The sequence below is a fragment of the Diuraphis noxia genome, unplaced genomic scaffold (genome assembly GCF_037042655.1).
Source record: "Diuraphis noxia isolate RWA-SAM2 unplaced genomic scaffold, SU_Dnox_SAM2 contig0002, whole genome shotgun sequence".
NCBI classification, from domain to species: domain Eukaryota; kingdom Metazoa; phylum Arthropoda; class Insecta; order Hemiptera; family Aphididae; genus Diuraphis; species Diuraphis noxia.
The window spans coordinates 83066393-83082408 of NW_028301712.1; the positions used below are offsets into that span (position 1 = coordinate 83066393).

Genomic DNA, 16016 nt, shown 5'->3' on the forward strand with positions numbered 1-16016 from the left:
TTTTAAGTTGAGAGATTTTCAAAAATAATAGTTCCCAAAAAATTTAAAGGCACTTAGGTATATTACGTTATGGTGTTGCTTAAATTTTAGTCGCTGAATATATCTATCCACGGGATTGAATCTTATATATTTAAAGGGAGCTTAAGGATGAGCCGATAGAAATATTGATGAGTGACATATAATAATGTAATAAAATAAATATATAACTGAATGTATGCAATTTGATGTGGATCATGGGGGGGAAGGGGAAGATGATTTTTTTTTCAAAATAGCGTTTCCTTCATAATCAGATAATTTAATATGTGCAAATAGAAATAATATTCGAGTATATATATATATATATACACACAAGTATATAGATATACTGCCTATTTAAAAGCCATATGTTATCTGTGGGATACTCTTTACAAAATAAAAAAAACCTTCTTGGAAAGACCTTAATGAAATATTACGGATTCACGCAAAAATGTATAAATATGTAAAAGTGTATCTATAAAAATAAAATAGGTACCTATACTACATCATAATTATATAATATATGGTATTGCATACGAATAATGGCACTGTGAAGATGAAGTTTGACATCAAAACTGACAAAAAATTACTCTATGAATATGAGTATACATAGTTAAGTGCCAAGCGTTAGCTATAACTATATTATATGATTTAATAATATTGTGTACAATAATCATAATATCTAAATCACCAGTCGTTGTACTCGTTGTAGTTTGCAAAATTATTTTATGGAAAAAAATGCATGAACACCTGACCAGGTAAACTTAAATTCAACTTTAGCGACAAATAGGGTCTTCGTTTGCGGTACGCTGGGTACATATATTTACGTACCTAAAATTCTATATCATAATTTTTGGCTTCCTTGAAACACCCATGTCACAAAACAAAACAAAACTAATTAATAATATTTTTATTTTTATTTAGCTTCTAGCATAAGCTATTGTATAGCTCTACAACTAAAGTGACAATAATAGATGTACCTATATAGTTCGTGACAAATAAAATGTGTACACATAGTGTAGCTATACCTATATATTAATAAAGTATAGTATACTTACAAGCTAAATAAAATAAAATCTACAGTTTCTCCATGGCCATTCTTCTCATTACCGAGACGCCAGGAAGTAATTTTAAACAGATTACGGATAGGTCACACATGGGTGACCCATAAACACCTTATGAACAGATCAGATCCTGACCAATGTCAAACTTGCGGTGAAACTTCCACGGTTGAACATCTAATATGCCACTGCCGTAAATTCACCGACATCAGAACCAAGCTCAACATAGAAGATAATCTGGAAGAAGCTCTAAGTCCCCAGCCAAGCAACATTGAAAAATTAATCAGTTATCTAAAACAAACCAAAATATACCAAATTATTTAACCTAGATGTATCTCAATCCTTTTTTGTTCATATTATTACCTTTGTTTTGTATATATTATTGTTAATGACTTATTCTTGTTAAAAAAAAATATTTATGTTAAAGGCCAATAACCTTTGTTGTTGAGGCTCATTTAAAATTAAAAAAAAAAAGTATACTTACGTACAATTATTTAAATATCATCCCTCACCCGGGTATGGCAGAAACATACGGGTACTCACTAGACATTCTGTCAAACACTCATTGTTCCAAAAACCTACAGTCCCAATACCCAACAGTACCAACCAACCTACAGCTATAATGGCCTCACTTGCCGAAGCTTAAATACAAAAAAAAATATAATTTAAATAAGGTGTTTTAAGATAATAGATATGAATATAAAATAATGAAACTAATAATGTTAGCTAATAATTAAAATAAAACAATAACAATATTGATGGGAAGACGTACGACGGAATAGATAATAATGATTGACCTTTATGTAATTAAGTAGTTAACAAGGGCAGGACGGGCTTTATGATAGCAGACGGCAGTGAACTCAGAGATAAAAGAAAAAAATATGTTTCGATGCTTGAAGAAAAGTGGGGATGGTTTTGGTTATAGAAGAAGCCCCTCGAGCGTACAATTCTCTGGTTCAACAATTTATTATTTTTAAGAAATTATTCTTTAGAAAATACTCACGTCATCGCGACGTAACGTACTCGCGAGTACATTTATTTTAAATTCAAAAGTTATAACAGAAAAATGAGTAGGCTGTGTTTTTTAAGTCATTTACGTTTTTTTTTTTTGTTATATTAATGACCGAAAACAAACTATTATTGGTAAGTACTATAACTTAATTCTTACCACTTGTATATTTTTTTAATTTAATAAACTAAGAATATTTTAATGAGGTATTTACTATAATATTCATAACTGAAGCCCTAAATCTTTACTAAATAAAAATAATCTGACATCTAGTGCTTGATATTTGAATAGGTATGTTAGATTCTGCACTGCTTATCTCCTCATATTATTAGTAAAAAAATAATCTTTACACTGTCTATTTTTTATTTTAAAAGAGGTTAACAATTAATTATAACTGATTAATTATTACATTTTAAAATAATAGATGCTTTAATGTATTCCTTTTTTTAATGCATTTTTACATACAATCGAAATATAACGATCGTTAGACAATCATGCCGATGGGCCATAATGACGAGAAAAGACTTCTGATACCAAATTATTAGAATTCGTTGATATAATATTTATATTGAACCATTTTCATAAAATTGTATTCCTATACGCCTATACATTTTGTTTGAATATATAATGTTGACTATTTGAAATTTAAATTAAATACATTAAAATGTAGGCAAATCGACCTCAAGTAATAATGTTAAAAAAATTTAATTAGTTTTCAGAAGTCTTACATCTTATCTAATACATCTATAACATTGAAAAAAATAACAAACAAATGAGCATAATATTAAGTATTATTGTTTACCGTTCATGCTCGAAATGATGAAGTGGTATCTTGTACATGCACGTGGAGGAGCGCTTTGCTCTGCTATATTTTTTACGTACAAAAACACACACAGATACACATACTAATGATCATTTACAAGTTACTACGCAAACATTTCTAAGACCCTCATCCCGCATGCATGCGATTTGGAAATTGCCTACTTTGAACTCCTTAACAACTGTCCGTTTTTTCATTAAAACTTCCCTCTCTACTAATCAAGGTGAGTTGGAATCAATGCGTATTGTAATCTAGCCTCATATTAATTGTGCTAATAAAGCATTAATCGAGTTCAATATTTCGAAAAAAAAAAGGAAAAGGCGGCCTGCTCAATATTTATGCTTTCCAAAAATAAAAATAAAAACAATTGAAATTACAAGCCTGGGTACAAATGAACAAATTTTTAACAGAATTATCTGAAAAGTAAAATTACTTATTTTAATTAATATTTAAAAAGAAATGTGTAGACATTTGTAAGCGCACTACAACTATACTATATATATTTGTTTATTTTTAAGATGTTTATTTCAATTTTAAAAATTCTTTTTTTTTTAAATTTATATACCAACCACAAATGGTTTATTACGATAATTATTGTGAATTGCGTCAGGTGTATTTTATTACTACAGGTGAATTGCGCCCCTATCCCTGATTTGGCTTATTACCGTGATTTAGAAGACACCTCGAGGAGATCGGCCGCGTGCATACGCATACAAATCTTTATGACTATATTTATTTTTTCAAGTATTACCTAAAAATTATAAAATATTATTCGACGTATTAGTGTATATATAGTATTAATTAGTTTTTGTAAATAAGTAATCGTCAATCATTTATAAAAATAATAAAATACAGTACAAAGTCTATACGAAGAGTTGAAGCTTTGTTTACTGACTGCTATAGGTGATACTTTTTTTTTCTTTCAAAAAACCAGGAACAGGTGGGAAATGTTTAGCACAATACTGCCACCCGGTCCCGTATCGTGCTATTGGCGATGCTTATACAATTAGGTATCAAGTAGGAAACAATGCTCCGCTGAAGATATATAGTTTAGTGTTAATTTAAAAGAGAACACGATGATTATTGAACCAAACACCTACGTGAAACAAACGCGAGTATGGAAAGTAAATGAGTAGGTGGGAGGGCTTGGGTGGGCTCGGACCTCCTTAAATATACTCTGGCCTTAGATCAGCCGACCCACTTTTATAACTCCACCTCTTATCAATATGTTTTGAAGGAAAAATTACCGGTGGAATAAAAAAAGCAAGTACAATATTATTATAATTATACAATAAAAATTATATGTTAGAAAAATATAAAATACGTTTTTACAGAAATATAACCAGAAGATGTTTGTCTGACAATATTTTTTAGATATAACATGTACCTGGAGCTAGTGTTATATTATTATTCATAGAAAATAATTAAAATAACATAACAGCCAAAAATCAAGTTTTTACTGGTCACTGAACGGTCGTTACCATATTTCGGTAGACGTAAATACCAAAATCTGATTGTCGCGCCGGTCTGTCTGCTATTGATGGATCGTGCTGCAGCTACAGCGTCGTCTGTCCGCCACACGACGAGACACGACCAACGGGGGGCATTAAACGTCGCGTTCGGCAGTCTTGGGCGGTAAAAAAAACCGTTGTAAATAAAATCACCGGTTTATATTAAACCATGTATAGTTATTTATATTTTCGAATCGAAAAAAAGCGTGAAAGTTTTTCCAGATTTTATTCTTGTCACGGAGTTATATTATATACATGTATTTAATATAATATGAACAAATGTTTCTAGTAGTAACGAGTAAATAATTATAATTCAAATCGATTTGACTAGTAGTTATCACTTTGTTCAGCTACTGTCACACAAGATGAAAATATATTCGAGAGATTATGTGACAGGTATCTATGTTCGAATACTGTCTAGTCTAGATATCGTTTATACGGTTGCACCTGTTGGAATAGGTTGTGAGGAGGGTACTTGAATAGACATATAATATTATACATTATACATTATACATACAAAATTTATTTTCATATTCTATTATTTTAAATGTTTAGCCGTTTGCAAATTTTTTTTTTCATCAATTCAACGAGTTTTATTTTTCCATTAATTCGTATTTGTATAAATACAAATTTTGGATTGTAGGTATAGATAGGTTAGATATCTTTTAAGAAGTCCTAAACAATTTTGAATGACTGGCGTTAAAAAATTATTCAGTTAAAAGTGGAATGCCTTACAAATAATTGATGGTAATAATAACTAATCATCCAATTTTTGTAAAAATAAATTCAGCCCTTATTTTTGGGATCTGTGGTCTGTGTAGTCTGTTATATACCTATTATACATGTTTAGTTATAAATATTGTTTGAATGTATAACTAAATAGAACAAAATTAATAGCAAATATTTTTTAAAGATTCTTCCAAGACATATATATATAATAAAGGTGACGTAAAAAAAAAATTTTAATACTTAGGTACTACTTTTATAATTAAAAGTGTTGAAAACTTATTTTTTCCTCAGTAGCACACAAAGTGTCAATATGCCACATCATTCCTAATATTTTCAAATTCAATACTAGGCTCCTCGTAAGTTTATTTTGACGAACTTAGAAGAAGTTAAATTATTACATACATTTGAGTGATTGGATTAAAATTTTTGAAGACATGTCTTCTCGAGGTGGTTTTTGGTTCTTGCTCCGTTCAAGTTACATTTAACCCTAAAATTTTCAATGTATCATTCAAAAGCAACCATATCGATACAATAACTTATACTAACAATACTAACTGAAATAATATCGAACAGTAGTTTTATCAACATATTAATCGCGAAGATTTGATATTCTAGATTTCCGCGTAAAAATTAATATAAAATCTTGTTTACCAGTTAGTTTTTATTTCGCCTAATATACGTATAAATTAAATGTGTAAATCAAAAATACTATTCGATAGATTTGGATGAACAATATTAACGCGTACCTACGCGTTTAGCGGTATTTATAGAAATAACAAATATTATTTGTAATTAATACCACATTGCTATTTGTTACTGTTTCTACGCCTTTATTTTTAGTTAGACGTGAAAAGTTTTGATGATTTTTACGAAATATCGTCTATATGTATATTAAATAATTTATATATTTTATTTTCAAAGAACGTCGAACGTGCATGTTGATTGGGTAAAAACCGCTTGAGCTCTGCACCGTACATAGCGCAGTTCACAAATACCACAGACATTATAATATAGTTAGTCATATTGTTATTTCCCCCCTGTTGCGTATGAAAACGTTATGGCCCGACTATTCAGATATTTTATCTGGCCGCCATCCATAATTGAATGGTATTCATATAGCCTATCACGGATATTTATTACATAATATTATGGGACGTTTAAAGACTAATTATCATACCGATAAAAATAATATACCGTTCAAACATGAAACGGATTAATAATAATAACTGCACCGCCATTTAGCTACGTGATAATATTACACGTACCTACCTATAATGTATTATATTTGTTATTTACGTCAGAGTTTGGCATTTTATCGTCGCGCTAATGCTTCTGTAATAAACTCGTATTATATGGATATTTTGATATTATATATTCAAGATTAGTTACAATCACTTGCCTTCGTAAAATGGGTGCCTACGATATTATGTTATTGTTATATTATTGGTGGTCCGTTATTTCCGATATATTTACTATATTGTATAAATGGTGGAGATATAACAAACCAGTATGCTACCATGGTTGTAAAGCCAACAGAAATATCACGGATAACTTCCTGTACTGTGTTTGCTCAGCGAGTGTTTTTTAAACAATTATTTTGATTTGTACACGAAAGGAAAAAAATGAAGTTTTCACATTTTTTTTATTGCACTATACGAGACAAATAGTGATGTTCAAAGAGGCATAGTTTAGCTTTAGTTAACTTGGCTTCTTTCTAAAAAATCAAACACAATTCTTCTAATCAATTATTGAAGGAACTGCAGCCGCAGAGCGAATGATGGTTTTTAATCATCACGTGCTGTAATATATACCTTTATGGAACGTGTTATGGCCGGGGGTACGGGATCTAGGTACACATTTCTGAAGTACCCGCATAACTCACCGAAGGTTTATTATACCTTCGTCAACTGATAAAATTCCGGCATTCGACCCCTATTTAATAATATTGATCATGCGGGCGTATTGATATCTCATATGAATAGCGGTTTGGTCCGGTGCATTGATCTGAGAATATAATTTTCAACTAACAATAATTGTATTACACAGTGTCATGGAATTTATACTGTAAATTATATAATATACCTACTATACAACTAAATAACCTGCAGGCTTCCTCGTGTGCCGTTTTTTTTATTTAATCTGTAAATCAGGTTTTACATTACAGGTAGATAATTATATCGCCTTCAATCGCTTTAGGATGATTACAATTTATTAGATCACCGCTTGTTTTATCAAAAATAATGGTTTCTGTGGATATTTTTCTAAAACATTATATTATAGTAAGTTGTATTACTACATTGCTATATCATTATTACGTTATAGAGTTATAAATACGTGCTAAAATTTAAATTGTAATATTTTATTCCTACCTTTACCTCTTAATAAATATAGCGCTCGTGACAATGCCTTTTGGAACTGTAATAACAATAATATATTTAAATCGCGGGAACCTCTACAGGTCGCAGGTTGGATGTGGTTCGACGACGGCGCCGCAACGGCAAATCCTTTACCAAGTATATAAGTATAATGTTTTCACCCTTTTTTCCACCTTTCGAAATATCCAACCAAGAAAAGACGTTCTTTATTTTACACACTTTTTACAGTTTAGAACAATTTTTTCTCAGTGGGCATATCATCTAACGAAACTATTACTGACTAAATTTTATAGATACACACTTTAAGAGTGGTTCAGCAAAGCGACAATGATTTAGTCAGGAGATTATTATTTTATTTATATTTTAATATAATAAATTAATGACAAATATTATATAAATTGTAATTTGTTGTGATCGATCAAAGGATAGCGCACGTTATTAGTTAGTAAAATGTGTATGTAGGCACACTTTTTATTATGTTTTATTTGTATTTTTGACCGAGTCGGTCCAAAGTCAAGTACGACGGTCCAACAATAACCGACTAGGAATATTTTCCTTACGGCTCGTCCAGGCCCGTAAAGATCTCTAGTACACACCTATATAGTTTAGTTAGTATTATATTACATAATTGATTGTTTAAAAATTGATGACTATACATGCTCCGCGGTGGAAGTATTTCTGTACCAAAAAGTTTAACGACTTGGATGAAAAATCTAAGCGCCACAAAAAGTTATAGGTATCTATATAACATGTTCAACTGTGTATAGTGGTAGCTTAAATTTAAAAATTCGTGTACATGTAGGTACTTACATGAAATAATTAATTTTATAATATGATTTTGACAAAGCATTTTTTTTTTTTTTTAATATGACATTAAGTACCTAAGTAATATAAATTTGTTTTAATAATTATGGTTAATTTTATACCATGTTTATTTTCTTTGATGAACCATAAATTCAATGTCCATGCATATTTTTTTTTTTAAACAATATAATTTCGATGTTTCACATCTCGTGACGGCTGACGTTTAATTAAATTATACATCTAAAAGAAAATGTCTTAAGTACTCGAATTACTATGAACGATACCTATCATCATGATTATAAAAAAAAAACAATGGTAGAATTTACGCGTGTTCGAATTTTGTATGGACACAATACCTACGCGATAGACCATGACGAAATAACACGTTTTATGATCGCTGCAGTGTAATACGTAGCAATATCGAGGAAGAGGGGGGGGGAGACTTCCGGCGCATTTCATTGGATTTTGAAACTGTGGGCTACGATTTTATATTAATGTACAAATTAAAATATAAGCCGATCAAAAGACACGGAATTCTCCCACTTCCTTTATTCACAGAGTTACTGACTGAAATTCACTTCGCCGTGATGTAACCAGTTTGTTTCGTCATGTCACCGCCGACGTTCGTAATAAGCTACAGGTACTGGGCGTGGCTTAAACAGTGCTTGTCTCCAGGTCGATAAAACATACTAGTGTTGTATATTTATGTTCCGCTTTGGGTGTCGCGTCCGTGTCCGTTGAAGAGTATTTCTGATTTTGTGTTTTTATCATAGACATAATATTATAAAACAACTAGATAGCCGACTACGGGATAATATTGAAGTCGGCCGCCATTATGCCAACAGGGCAATGTTTACGAAATCGCATGGTTGATAAGAATATTTATTAATGATAACAAAATTAATATAAATATTTGTTCTGTAGTATATTATGTACTATTGTTACTACTTTATGTAATTTGATTTGTAGTTGACATTTTGACTATAGAATATGAAAAGAAATTCGTTTTTCCATTATTTGAATTATTATCACTTATTATCAATATAGGTATCTTATCTCTATTGAGTTTTTATGTAAACATTGCCCTGTTGGCATATGGCGGCCCGACTTCAACGTTCTTGTGGGAATGTAATTCACAGCCGGCTATCTAGTTGTTTTATATGTCTATGGTTTTTATCGATTTAATCTAGTTAAAGTTTAATGCTTTTCAGGTTGTTCTATTAGAGATTTAGAAACTATTTTCAAATTAAAAATAATATTTGGGTACCTGCAGATTTCATAGACAACGGCTCACACAACGTTAGGTATACTATTAGATATAGGTACTACCCATACCTACATCATATTTTAAATATTACGGAACAAAAACTTAAAAATTAATGCCACCATCAATTATAACATTGATTTTTATTTTTATTTTTGTTACTGAATTATTGCTGACGAAAATAAATCGTTGAATAAAACGTAAAACGAGTAGTATTTTTTATATTTAAAATATTATCTTCACTCTCTTACTTGGGAATTTTAATGCTCGCTACTAAAGTATACATACATAATAATAATAAAAATGGACGTGTGCTCAGTAAATATGCGCCACAGTGATTTAATTTAAATAAAGCACTTAATCATATAACGCGAAATATTTAACACGGAGAGATGTGCAGGCTGTCAATTTTCTGGTCTTAGGTATAGCTTTTACGTGATTGTTTTTGATCTCCACTGCAACCCAACAATAATTAAAAAATACTTCAATCCTCACGAAAATTTCCTGTTAAGTTACGTCTCGCAAAATATCGGTTGTATTATATAACTTATACTTTTTTCTCTGTAGGTTTATTATTTATGGACAAGACCTTTGGCCTTGGCATGGGTTTTACGCGAATCGCATTTGTACGGGAGTGGATCAGAACATGGTACCGGTCCAAAGGGTTGATAAAGTGGTAAGCATACATCACGGACAGACATAGATAGATAATATACTAGATTGCTAACTGCTCTTATCGGTAATGGGAAGATTTGAAGCCGGTGGCCGCCATTTTTTAAAAGGACAGCTAAACGTTAATAACACAGCCGAGTACAATGTCATATTAATTTATAATTATAATATTTATTAACATATTATTTTAGGTACTTATTCATATTTATAAGTAGATAGGTACATACGAAAAAATTGCACTTTGTCTCGCTTACCTCTATTAGAACCACCGAAAGCACAACATGAAGCTGGCATAATTAATTAAAAAAATTAAAACTTTGGAAAAAAATGGTATTTTACGATATAAAATGTTGATGTCCTCTTGACTTGACTTCGATTTATTATCACAGTTAGCAATCTAGTTTATTATCCATACCTGTGGTATTATACGCCATGTCAGTCATACAACACGGATGGTAATAATAGATAGGTGTCTATATTAAAATACTGTCATATTTATATTATATACTATTATCGCTTACCTATGCTATTTTTTTTCAAAAAAAGTTTAATCCATTTACACTCCAACACTTATTCTGGTGCCGATGCTTGAGCCGTTAAAAATTTTTACTAACGTGGCCTCGGAGGTATAGTACCTACTACCAAGGGGTGGGTGGCCGGACCTATAACGACCAGTTAAGACTCCAACATTAGTAGCCGAGACACTGCACGGTGGCCTATCTCCAAGTATGGTGTGAAAAAGGTCATTATATATTAATGAACGGATACCCATTATATATATATATTACATGTTAATATATAGGTTATGAACTAGTGACTACCTTTATATATTTATACAAATACTATACATATAGGTAATTGCTTGATTTGTGAACCTAAGTAGAAGTACCTACTGGGCGCAGAGACAGCGAAACAGCCGATTTTAAAAATATATTTTCCCAATAGTAATTAGGATAATAATTCTCACTCAATATTATTAGTTCAAAAACAACATTACGTCATTTATTAACATGGAACAGCGGAGTAGTGATGAACAACGTGGTTATGCGATAAGATCGTTTTACAAAAATAATAACATTTACGTAGCCGCACAGCGTTCATTTCGTCTTCATTTAAATCTTAAATGCCATGATTCGCAACCATCGGCTTCGGCCATTATAATATGGATAACTAACTTTGAAAAAACGAATTCAGCATTAAAAAAGAAGCCTGAACAAAAATAACTATTTACATTAATTTGCATATAATTATAGATAACTTTTTTATTAATTTCATTTGATTTTTCTGTTTTTCTATAATTTTTAGTATTTGAAATTTAATTTTTTATTATATTGGATTATCTTAGTTGCTTATTATGTATTTGATATATTTTATTCATGTATCTTTCTTGATATTTTTTGAATTTTTTTATTACTCTCTTTATCTTTTAGTCTATAGTTAATGTACAAACGGACTCAGTCCGTATATTATTCTAAAATAAAATAAAAAATTAATTGTGTCATTAAACTGCAACCACGTCTCCCGCTGTCTTAAATGTGATGGTGCGGAGCATCATAATAGCGAGTGCATCAAGGACCGGAAAACTCCAGCCAAGTGTGCACTCTGCTCCAGGGACCACACCATCAACTTCAGGGGATGCCCAGTTTTCAAAAGAGCTCAAAAAAAAAATAAGACCCTCAGAAGCAACTTCAGCCAAATTTCCGGAGTCAAACTCTCATTCCAGGCCAAAATCTTACGCTGGAGTCACTATAGGACTCAAGATTTTTCCACAGATCACTTTACTGTCATATTATCTAATTTTATCACTAACCTCAATCAGTCCAATAATTACTCTCCTCTCCTCTGTTCTTAATGCAATAATCTCCAAAACTTAATTATCTTCATTGCTATTTTCACAAAATTATCTCCATTGTTATATATAATAGTTTCATCTTAGGTCATATACAATATATTAAATTTTTAAAACAAAAGCAACATGTATGTAAAATATACATTGTATATATATCATATTATAATATATATTAAATATATTGTATCTCACTATTTTTACAAATATACCGATATTGTGTCTTTGTATCTGCCTAATAATAATAATAATAAGTTAGATATTTTTTTTTATCTCACGTATATATATAACAATAATATTATACCTAATTGTTGAGCTGTAATAGTTAAACTGAAAGCTAATAAAAAAATTAAAATTCATTAAACAATTCAATTAGCTACGTGTCCAGATAATTCAGAATGTTCTATGTAGGTACCTATTATAATATGATGCGTTAAAATTTTTTTTTTTTCTTATTATTATCATATTATTTTTAAGATTGTATGCAATAATATAATTTAATAAAGTGATACCTGGACACTCGAGTATAATAGGCAATAAAAAAGCTGATGAACAAGCGGCAATTGCCATCATTTATAATATAAAACTCACTTAACTAAAAAATTTCCAATGATTACTCGAAAAAAAAACACACGATTAAATGAAATAAGTAGAGAGACAAACCGATGGACAAGCCCATATCTCAACTCAAAGAATATAGTGTATTCAACACACTTCACATTGGTCATACCAGAAGCACCCACGGTTTCTTAATGGCTGGAGAGAAACCTCCCACTTGCCAAACACATGCCACATGTGAAACTGAACATTCCGTTAAAAATATTATAGCAGATGGCTGTTCAAATAATAGTCAAAACCGAATCGAGAAGTGCCATTGGCGCACACACCAGGGTGCCAGCGAGTGCTTAGCTTCCACCCCTAAATCTTAAATTAGCATCTGCAAATCATTTCGAGCTAAAAATATATTTTAAAGTGAAATTTTGAGTTTACGAGAATGAGTTAATTACACTTCATATTAGTAATTCACCAATTTTAACTTAACTTTATTCTTAGTGTTTATTACTGGAATACTTAAAAATATTTTGTATTTATATTCTATCTATCGGTATGATGGTTTGTTGATTTAAAATTAATGATATTATAATTATAAAAGTATTTAGTTTGATAATGTAGACATTTTAAACCATCTATTTTTATAGAATAGTATAGTGCAGTACTGTGAAACAAAAATAGTCGATTCATTAGTTTTTTAATATTGGGTATTCGAGTCAATGACAATATTAGGGTTTTATAAAATTACTTTATTTTATTATTCTTTAAATTTTTCAACACAATTAACATAAATTTATTATAAGTAATGGTGGGTATATAAAACAATTAGATAACCGACTAGATCTTATCATTGAAGCACGGCCCCCATATGCGAAGCTGACAATGTTTACATCATACTTACACTTTATCACAGAAAATATTCATATCATCATAATTCCTAAAAACAAACATTTTAAAATTAAATATTATGCCTTTACCACATACATAAAAAACAATATATTTTGGTTTTATTCTCATCTGTGGCCTTATTAGCTTTTTATGGTGACATTAATTTATGAATTTTAAATATTATAATCTATTTAATACGACATGGATATTTATAATGTTTATTACATATTAAAATTTAAAGTCAATGGTTTAGATCAGCGGTTCCCAAACTTTTTTTCCGCAGTGCCTTTTTTTGGACTATAAATACTACGGTTTCCTGTTGTGAATACCATGAAAGTCAGGACAAAAAAATACTCATTAATAATGAATTTTCAAAATATAATTCCATACATTTTAAATAATTTACTATAAGCTGATGACCGCGGTGCCCCTAAGGCACAGCGGTGCAGAGTTTGGGAACCTCTGGTTTAGATATCTAATTGATCTCAGCTACCTACTAATAAATATAGGTAGGTAGTCAACTTTTAAAAAACAATTCACTTTTTCGTACAAGTATTTGTATTTGTATTAATTTTTTGTTAATATATATATATTTTAATAAATGCAGAATCAGCTTATATCTTTGAGCACTACATCAAATGATAATAATCAATATATAATTTGTGGTCAAGAAATAAGAACTAAAATTTCATATTTCCATCTGACAAGTCTAAAATCGTTATTTATTAATTTATTATTTTAATATTTAACAATTTAACATTACGACATTACGCGTACATATCTATTCACGTTATCGATGTGCATTATCATTACAAAATATGTTCACATTGCCAGCGTATGGCGGCCATGATTCATTTCCACCAGTATATAGTTGCACAGAAAGTTGGCTATCTAGTTGTTTTATATATCTGTGAGTGTAGATGAGTGCGATATTTTATACCGCAAAATGCTTGTAGACTACTCTGATTACAATCCTTGTCCATCGAAGAATTATTTAATAATCGTAAAAAAAAAACGTTTTACTAAAAATCAGATTTATTAACTCGAGATTTTTAGTGTAGTAATTTCTAATTTTATTTGAAATGGTATATATTATAAATTTATAACCGTGTAGGTGGTATGGGGAAATCAAATCCTCCCACGAGTCATTTTTAGGTAAAACGTTTTAGCAGTTTAACACCTAATGGCGCCTATGAATTCCACTATCTGTGTCCTGAATTCTTTTTTATAGTTTTATACAGTATAATTTTAAACCAAGAAATAATTGCGCCGATTTCGAACACTGCAAGTTTTCACTTAACCTAGACTCCGCGCTGTGACCAATCTCGAACATAACTTTAACGTGATTAATTTTCTTAAGCGAACAAAATTATATAATTTAATTTAAACATATATGTATATTATACCTAAATCTATAATTATTTTATTAATTCGGCCGAATTCGTTTTTATATTAATAATATTAATATATAACTAATGGTTTTTGTCGGTGATTTTAAATTTATTTACCATCAATAAAAACAAATATATACACGTAAAGTCTTTTAAAACCTAAAAACTGTATAATTATCTGCTTTTTTATCTAGATAGTTTTCAATTAACTGCGTTTTCATATTTTACAGTTAACCTGACACTGCACTGTTAATAACATCACCTATACTTTAATACTTAACGTGACCAATGATCATACGTCCCACTTTTGAGATAAGTGTCCCGCTGTCCTCAAAGAACCTAAAATGTCCCGCTTTATGAAGAGTCGACTTGTGGAAGGTGTTTATTGATCACATATCACAATCATACATTTATACTTTTTTTTATTATTGAGAATAAGACTTCAACAGCTAGGTAGGTCATTAGCCCACGGTTGTAGATACAATATTATTAATGGATACCTTAGTTATGGTTGTACGTTTACATGATTACAGATTAAGTGATACAGTATTATACATATATTCACATTATATTTGGTATGCGTAGATTTAGTTTAATATTTAAATTTTTTTGTCGATGCCAATGGATTTGAAGAAGTTATGGATCAGGTGGGTGTTATATTTTACGTATACTGTAAAACACTAAAACCCTGCACAGCCCATAGATTGTTAGGATTCTATTATGATTAATATCATACCTATATTACCTGCGTTTTTCTGTTGTCATTTTTATACAAACAATTAATGGTTTTTTTTTTTTAAATGAAAAAATTAATATTTTATGGAAAATTTCAAAATTATATGGTTTTCTTATTAGAATGTACCAAAGTCCCGCTTTGAAGGGGAAAAATTATGGCCGCGTTACCCATAATAGGTTATGTTTATGATTACGGTATAATAATATCCACCCTATAATAGTGGTGATTCAAGATGTCTTTTTCGTGGCCTCGAAATCTATATAACTATACCAACTATACACTGTGAAATCTATTTATTTGATTCATATCAAAATTTGAAATAATTTAACGATTATACGGGAGG

General features: G+C 30.2%; 1 long non-coding RNA gene across 1 annotated transcript in view; it reads right to left on the reverse strand.

Annotated features, from left to right (window-relative positions):
• Positions 1 to 1004: 1004 nt before the first annotated feature.
• LOC149059004 (uncharacterized) overlaps positions 1005 to 16016 on the reverse strand; it is a 28623-nt gene continuing 13611 nt past the window's right edge. Inside the window, exon 3 of the long non-coding RNA XR_016190518.1 lies at positions 1005 to 1367. This is a non-coding gene — a long non-coding RNA (uncharacterized LOC149059004). The remainder of the gene's footprint in view (positions 1368 to 16016) is intronic.